We start from the raw sequence: 8,934 nt of genomic DNA on the forward strand, positions 1-8,934 counted from the left end.
GAAGACCTGAAGCTTAGTGCGGAGCGACAGACCATGTAGCTTCCACACAGCGTTACGCAACCGATGAAAAGATATTGCCGCTCGACTGATTCGGAGTGAGACCTCTGCTGTTAAACTGGAGCCAGTCATAAGCACACTGCCCAGGTATAAACTGGAGCCAGTCATAAGCACACTGCCCAGGTATGGGAAACTCTCCACTCTCTCCACAACTGCCCCATCACCGATCGGGAGTTGTGGGGGTGGAGTGTCCGATGGTACAAAATACCCAGGCAGGTGCTTAGTTTTGGTGGGGCTGATGGTAAGGCCCCACCTCTTAGTGGCACGCTCCAGTCTCAGCAGCAGCGTCTCCAACTCCTCCTCTGACTGAGCAGCTATTACCAAATCATCAGCATACATAACGTGGTTGAGCAATAGGGAGCCATCCCTTGACCGCACCCGGGCATCGATCAGCCTCCCATTATATCTGTACCATATGGAGATTCCCCCGGTACAGCTATTGAAGGCTTCATGAACTACGTGGTCAAAATAGATGTTAAATAATGTGGGAGCCAGAGGACATCCCTGTCGCACCCCAAGGTGTACAGGGAATGGCTCTGACTCCCGGCCACGTAGTTTTACCCGGGCCCGCTCACCATCATGAAGGTCCTTAATGATCGTGAGCAGAGGGTCAAGTACTCCAAAAGCACGAAGAACGACCCAGAGCCCAGGCCTACTGATGGTATCATAGGCCTTGACCAGGTCAATAAAGCAGAGATGTAGGTCTTGTTGGAATTCCCTACACCTCTGCTGTAGCAGACGGACAGAAAATATGGCATCTGTGCAGGACCGCCCTATCCTGAAACTGCATTGGGGCTCCGCAAGCCTCTCCTCAGCGTGCCTGGCAAGGCGATGCTGAATAATCCTTACCAGGACCTTTCCCGGCACACTGAGGAGTGAGATGCCCCTGTAGTTGTTACAGTCTGTGCTGTCCCCCTTCTTAAAAAGGGGGACCACCAGGGCATCCTTCCAATCCTGCGGAACCCGTCCAGTGGTCCAGACTGTTGTTATGATGTCATATAGGGCAGTCTGTGCGCAAACGCCACCCTCCCTCAGCATTTCGCTTGGGAGATCATCTCTGCCCGCTGCCTTTCCTGGTCTCAGACTCCGGATCGCCTTCAGTACTTCCTCAACAGATGGCACCTCAGCCAGCCACTCACAGGGGGTGACTTCTTCCAATATTTGAGGCACCGCAGCCTCAGCAGGGTCATCCTCACTTTGTGCCACGATGTTTTTCTGGCTGAGGGATTTTCCCTCCCCCAGGACCTCACAGAAATGCTCAGCAAATCTGCAAACCTGTTCCTGGGGGTCGGAGATTGGATCACCGTTTTTTCCCCTAATGATGGTAATAGGTGTGGCGCTGCAGGTTACTTTTTTGATGGAGTTAAATAGAGATTTGTGATCACGGGCCACTGAGGCAGACTCCATCTCCTCAGCAACCCGCGACCACCACCCATCCTTACAGCGCCTCACGGCTCTCCGAACCTCCGAGCGAAGGCTGCGGTAAGCCTCCTCATTCTCTGACGTGGGATTCTGTAGCCGATGGCAGTGGGCCTGTCGCTTTTTCTCAACCATCCTGAACACCTCCTCTGTCAGCCAGGGTCTCTGGGGAGGTCTGGACCGCGTACCCAAAGCAGCCATTGCAGCTGCATGAGTCACAGTCCTAAACCTCGCCCATTTACCCTCGACATCAGGAGTCGGGGACGATGCCAATCCCAGCCGCAAGCGATGATGAAATTCTCGCTTGCAACTTTCATCAGATAACTGAGACCAGGCCACTTTAGGTCGGAATGGGGTCCTCGGTGTACACCCACCACCGGAGTGGAAGAATGGCAGGCGCATCTTACAGATGACTAGTCGATGGTCAGAGGGCAGATCAGCTCCACGGTAGGTCCTGGTGTCAAGAACATGGGCTCGCATCCGCTGGTCCGTCACTATGTAGTCCAGCAGATGTTCTTGCTTGGACCCGGCATGCATCCATGATGTTGTGTGGATGCGCCGATGCCGGAACAGCGTGTTGGTAATTACAAGCCCATGGGCTGCACAAAAATCTAGCAGCCTCCGACCGTTGTTACTGAGCCGATCTGGCCCATGCCCTCCAATCACTCTAGACCAGGTGCCAGTATCATGACCAACTCGGGCATTGAAGTCACCCAACATGATGACTCTATCCCGAGGGGCCACTTTAGCCAGCACCTGTGACAGGTCATAGAAGGCATCTGACTCATCGGCTTTGCCTGCATCCCTCCACGGATGTTCATCTTCGGTGGGGGCATAAGTAACCACGACCACCATTCCTCGCCTCCGGTTGATGGGAAGGCGAGCCCAAAGTAGCCTGGGGCTTACAGCTTCCCACACCTCACCGCCACGCTCCCACGCCCCCTTCATTCTTTTGTTCAAAAGAAGAGCCACACCCTGTTGTTTGGCAGTCTGCTGCCCCGAGTAGAGGACTGTCCACCCCTCATGGTGGCAGGAGCCAGAGCCAGTCCACCGGACCTCCTGAATGCCGCATAGATCCAGGCGGTACCGGTCCAGCTCCCGACAGAGGAGTGGCAGCCTCTCCTCCGCAGTGAGCGTTCGAACATTCCACGTGGCCACCCGTAGTGGCTTTTCGTTGTTTCTGGAGTACCCCCGAGGGTAGGAATTCAATCTCCTGGCTCCGCCAATTGGGGTTTGGCCAGGAGACGTCATAGACGCCTGGCCCCCCGGGGCCTCCGGCACAAGCTTATTAGTTACATATTTCAGTTTAACTCGTGGTTTCGTGGTAATTAATTGAAGGGGTTACCAGCCCCTCGCACCCGTCCAGAGCCCCCGTTTAGCCCCTGTGGTGGACACATATGCCATGAGGGGAGGAGCCAATCAAAATTGGATCTCCCCCCACAGCACTGTCCACGACAGAGTTACCCGTCCGGCACCGTGAGGAGGTAGGGGGTTGTTTTGCCGGACACAGACACACACACAGAGACACACACACACAGAGACACACGCACAGAGACACACAGACACACAGAGACACACACACACAGAGACACACACACAGAGACACACAACACACACAGACACACACACACAGAGACACGCACACAGAGACAGACACAACACAAATGTCTCCCCGTGTAGTCTCCCTGACGGGCTGCGTGAGGCTTACAGAGACACACACAGAGACAGACACACACACAGACACACACACAGAGACAGACACACACACCGAGACACACACACAGAGACACAACAACAACAACCGCCATTCGCCACTAAGTGGCGGTGACGTCACCACGATGCTTGTGCCAGGCTATGTGCACCCTGAGGCCACGTGAAGTGTCGAACGCCCGCTGGCAGGAGGTCACGGGGCAGACCCAGGTGCCACGGGTCGACTGACTGAGATGACTGGCTGATGCACCACCTGTGCCCCCTACTGTGCCAACCTGCTGTGCTTTAGCCACCTGGCGCTCCGCTCATTGTTCTGAGCGTCGCTCCTCCGCCCTCCGTTGTTGTTGGAGGGCGACTGCCTCCAACTGCCCAGTAGCATCCTTCATGAGCCTCCTCCACAGAGGCCGATCTTGACACCGCTGGTACCGGTAATCGGCAAGTCCACTCAGCTCCACGTCCTCCTGTACCACATCACTCCATCTCTTCTCTAGCCCGTGCCGCGCCCGCTTAGCCCCCTCAATTCGGCCAAACAAAAGCTGTTTCGGCATGCGGTGGCTGGGCATGCGGGCTACATGACCCAGCGATCGCAGCCTTGCCTGCCGGAGGAGCTCACCGATGGGACCCTGCCCAGATCTTTCAAGGATTTGTGAGCTCCTCACACAATCCAGTCTGGTTAAACCCAGGATGGATCGTAGGCAGGCCAGCCTAAATGTTTCTAACCGGCGAAGATGTTCCATTAGGGGGGTCCACGTTTCGCAAGCGTAGAGAAGGGAGGGAATGACCGTGGCCGAGAAGACCTGAAGCTTAGTGCGGAGCGACAGACCAGGTAGCTTCCACACAGCGTTACGCAACCGATGAAAAGATATTGCCGCTCGACTGATTCGGAGTGAGACCTCTGCTGTTAAACTGGAGCCAGTCATAAGCACACTGCCCAGGTATGGGAAACTCTCCACTCTCTCCACAACTGCCCCATCACCGATTGGGAGTTGTGGGGGTGGAGTGTCCGATGGTACAAAATACCCAGGCAGGTGCTTAGTTTTGGTGGGGCTGATGGTAAGGCCCCACCTCTTAGTGGCACGCTCCAGGAGATTCCCCCGGTACAGCTATTGAAGGCTTCACGAACTACGTGGTCAAAATAGATGTTAAATAATGTGGGAGCCAGAGGACATCCCTGTCGCACCCCAAGGTGTACAGGGAATGGCTCTGACTCCCGGCCACGTTGTTTTACCCGGGCCCGCTCACCATCATGAAGGTCCTTAATGATCGTGAGCAGAGGGTCAGGTACTCCAAAAGCACGAAGAACGACCCAGAGCCCAGGCCTACTGATGGTATCATAGGCCTTGACCAGGTCAATAAAGCAGAGATGTAGGTCTTGTTGGAATTCCCTACACCTCTGCTGTAGCAGACGGAGAGAAAATATGGCATCTGTGCAGGACCGCCCTTTCCTGAAACCGCATTGGGGCTCCGCAAGCCTCTCCTCAGCGTGCCTGGCAAGGCGATGCTGAATAATCCTTGCCAGGACCTTTCCCGGCACACTGAGGAGTGAGATGCCCCTGTAGTTGTTACAGTCTGTGCGGTCCCCCTTCTTAAAAAGGGGGACCACACACACACAGAGACACACACACAGAGACACACACACAGAGACACACACACATCACACAGAGACACACACACACAGAGACACACACACATCACACACAGAGACACACACACACACAGAGACACACACACACAGAGACACACACACAACACAGAGAGACACACACAGATACACACAGACACACACACAGCTACACAGACAGAGACACACACAGAGACACAAACACAACACAAATATCTCCCCCGTGTAGTCTCCCTGACGGGCTGCGTGAGGCTTACAGAGACACACAGAGACACACACAGACACACACACAGACACACACACAGACAGACACAACACAGAGACACACACACAGAGACACACACACACAGAGACACACACACAGACACACACAGAGACAGACACACACAGAGACACACACAGACACACACAGACACACACAGACACAACACAAATGTCTCCCCGTGTAGTCTCCCTGACGGGCTGCGTGAGGCTTACAGAGACACACACAGAGACACACACACACACAGAGACACACACACAGAGACACACACACAGAGACTCACACAGATACACACAGACACATACACAGACACACACAGACAGACACAACACAAATGTCTCCCCGTGTAGTCTCCCTGACGGGCTGCGTGAGGCTTACAGAGACACACACAGAGACACACACACACACAGACAGACACACACACAGAGACACACACAGAGACACACACACAGAGACACAGACACACACACATACACAGACACACACAGAGACAGACACAACACAAATGTCTCCCCGTGTAGTCTCCCTGACGGGCTGCGTGAGGCTTACAGAGACACACACAGAGACACACACACAGAGACACACACACAGAGACTCACACAGATACACACACAGATACACACAGACACACACAGACACAGAGACACACACACAGACACACACACACACAGACACAACACACACACAGACACACAGAGACACACACAGAGACACAGACACAACACAAATGTCTCCCCGTGAAGTCTCCCTGACGGGCTGCGTGAGGCTGACAGACACACACACAGACACACACACACACAGAGACAGACACACACAGACACACACACAGACACACACACACACAGAGACAGACACACACAGACACACACACACAGACACACACACAGAGACACACACAGACACACACACAGAGACACACACACACACACAGATACACACACAGAGACACACACACAGACACACACACAGACACACACACAGATACACAGACACACACACAGACACAACACAAATGTCTCCCCGTGTAGTCTCCCTGACGGGCTGCGTGAGGCTGACAGAGCCCGCGCGTCTTTGTGGGCCTCAGGCTGAGGGCGAGAGGTCGGCTCCACTCTCTCACTCACCGCCCTCGTTGTGTCGCTCGCTCTCGTTCACGTTTTTGTTTTGTTATAGTCGTAGTAGTTGTTATTACAGTTTTAGTTATTATAGCAGTCCATGTTTTTATTACTAGTGTAATTGTTTATATTATTGCTGTTGTAAGTTGTTGATGGTATTATTGTTTATATTATTGCTGTTGTTAGTTGTTGATGTTATTATTAGTGTTATAGTTATGATTGTAGATGTTGTTGTTATTATAGTAGTAGTTATACTTACGATTATAGATGTTGTGGTGATGGTGGTGCTGGTTGTTAGTCTCCTCAGAACACACAGCCGCCTTCTCCCGCCAAAACGCGACACTTCGGTGGTGGAGGGAGAGGGTCGTGGGCGAAACCAACGCGAGCAGCGGGCGATGGAGGGGTGAATGCCACCGGCGAACTTAAATTGTTTTAATTTAGGGGGGTACACAGCAAACTCCACCTTTCACTAACGCCAGTGAGCCCCTCTTGCTTCTTGTCGCTATGGATGAAATAATTAAACATCAAACAAATTCGCTACATTTATTCAGCGCGTCTTGAGTTTTGATGCTTTTCATCCCCCTCCCCCTCTTCCGGGCTATGCTTGGTATAATCTGAAACGCAGCAGCGCCTTATCTAGTCTATGCTATTTACCATGGGCCTTACTCCGGGCTATGAAATAAAGTTCAATGTCACGTGCAATGGAGCTGACCAATTAAAAAACACCCACAAAATATCAACACCACGTGACTCGTGGTGGGAGGGGGGTTGCCATCTTGGTAAGGGAGAATCCACCACACACCCCCCCTACCTAAGATGACCGCCCACACGTTGTTTGACTGGTTGTTGGGGAGAACCTCTGATAGCCAATAGCGACTATTAGGCGACTATTCACACTCGACTATTGCGGAGCTGTAGAAGCCCATCACGCTTTTACCCCGTCGTGGTCTTTGCGCAGGCAAAGTGAGTTCTCAGGCCCGTACGGGCGTACAGCCGTTTCAATACGGGCAAACAACAATAAAAATCAGTGTCGATTTGTTTGTTTCTTCCTTGTGATGGGACTTTGTAGGATTAACGTTGAGATTTATAAGGGGCACGGGGTGATCAGTAAGGTCTGAATTGGTCTGTAATAAGGTAGGGCACTGATAAGGGGTTGACAGCTGTGTAGTGTATAGTGTAGTATAATGTATAGGATGAACGTTGAGATTTATAAGGGGCACGGGGTGATCAGTAAGGTCTGAATTGGTCTGTAATAAGGTAGGGCACTGATAAGGGGTTGACAGCTGTGTAGTGTATAGTGTAGTATAATGTATAGGATGAACATTGAGATTTATAAGGGGCACGGGGTGATCAGTAAGGTCTGAATTGGTCTGTAATAAGGTAGGGCACTGATAAGGGGTTGACAGCTGTGTAGTGTATAGTGTAGTATAATGTATAGGATGAACGTTGAGATTTATAAGGGGCACGGTGTGATCAGTAAGGTCTGAAATTGGTCTGTAATAAGGTAGGGCACTGATAAGGGGTTGACAGCTGTGTAGTGTATAGTGTAGTATAATGTATAGGATGAACGTTGAGATTTATAAGGGGCACGGGGTGATCGACAAGGTCTGAATTGGTCTGTAATAAGGCAGAGCGCCGATAAGGGGTTGACAGCTGTGTAGTGTATAGTGTAGTATAATGTATAGGATGAACGTTGAGATTTATAAGGGCCACGGGGTGATCAGTAAGGTCTGAGTTGGTCTGTAATAAGGTAGGGCACTGATAAGTGGTTGAGAGTTATGCTACTGACACTAACGGTGTGACTATGCATACGTAGGCGTTCAGAGTGTTCAACGTCGGCCTGGGTGCTGCGGTCGTCCAGGCGGGCACCGTTCTGGCCCACGCAGTGGCCGCGTGTCGTGGGGAGGCCGGCAAGGCGACCACAGATGTCTCGTGGCCATGGTGAAGTGGAGGAGCGAGCCGGACGAATCATGGATGGACGCGCTGCGCTGCAAGAATTCCGATTTTATCCGGCGAGCGGCGGGGCGAATTTTCAAAACATTTTCAGTCAGGGTAAATATGACACTTTGGGCGCACGTCCCTGATGGCAGCACCGCATTGACACGGGCAACGCCGCTTCCGTACGCCAGAATTCACACGGGCTCAGTCGTCAGGAGGAGGACCACGTTCGCCACTGCGGTCGACGAGGGGAGCTCTCGTTGTTCCCGTTAAGAAACACGATGGGAGTCTGCGGCTTCGCGTGGATTTCCACCAATTGAACAGGGTCTCCGTGGCAGATGCACACCCGCTCCCACGGATGGACGATTCATTGGATGCCCTGTCGGCCGTGTGGGTTTTCTACCACACTTGACTTGTCGTCGGGGTGTTGGCAGTTGCCTCTTGATGAGAGCTCTAAACCAAATCCTGCGTTCTGAACACCTCGGGCTCTGTTCCAGTTTAATTGTCTCCCGATGGGACTCCACTCGGCTCCGGTCACGTTCCAGCGACTCACGCAGCTGGTCCTAGCAGGCCTCCAATGGGACTCGTGCCTTATTTATTTGGACCACGTGATCGTCTTCGGATGCATGTTCCAGGAGCAGCTGCAGCGGTCGCGATCGGTGTTTGTTAAACGTTCGGGCGGCCAATCTTACGTTTAAACCACAGGAGTGTCATCTCTTGCAGACATCGGTTCGCTACTTGGGGCACATCATCAGCGAGTCCGGGATAGCCACGGACCCCAACAAAACTGCGTGCGTGCACAACATGGCCAACCC

Source organism: Petromyzon marinus, unplaced genomic scaffold (genome assembly GCF_048934315.1).
Source record: "Petromyzon marinus isolate PM22_M1 ecotype Great Lakes invasive population unplaced genomic scaffold, UKy_Petmar_22M1.pri1.0 PM_G_Scaffold_105, whole genome shotgun sequence".
Taxonomy (NCBI): domain Eukaryota; kingdom Metazoa; phylum Chordata; class Hyperoartia; order Petromyzontiformes; family Petromyzontidae; genus Petromyzon; species Petromyzon marinus.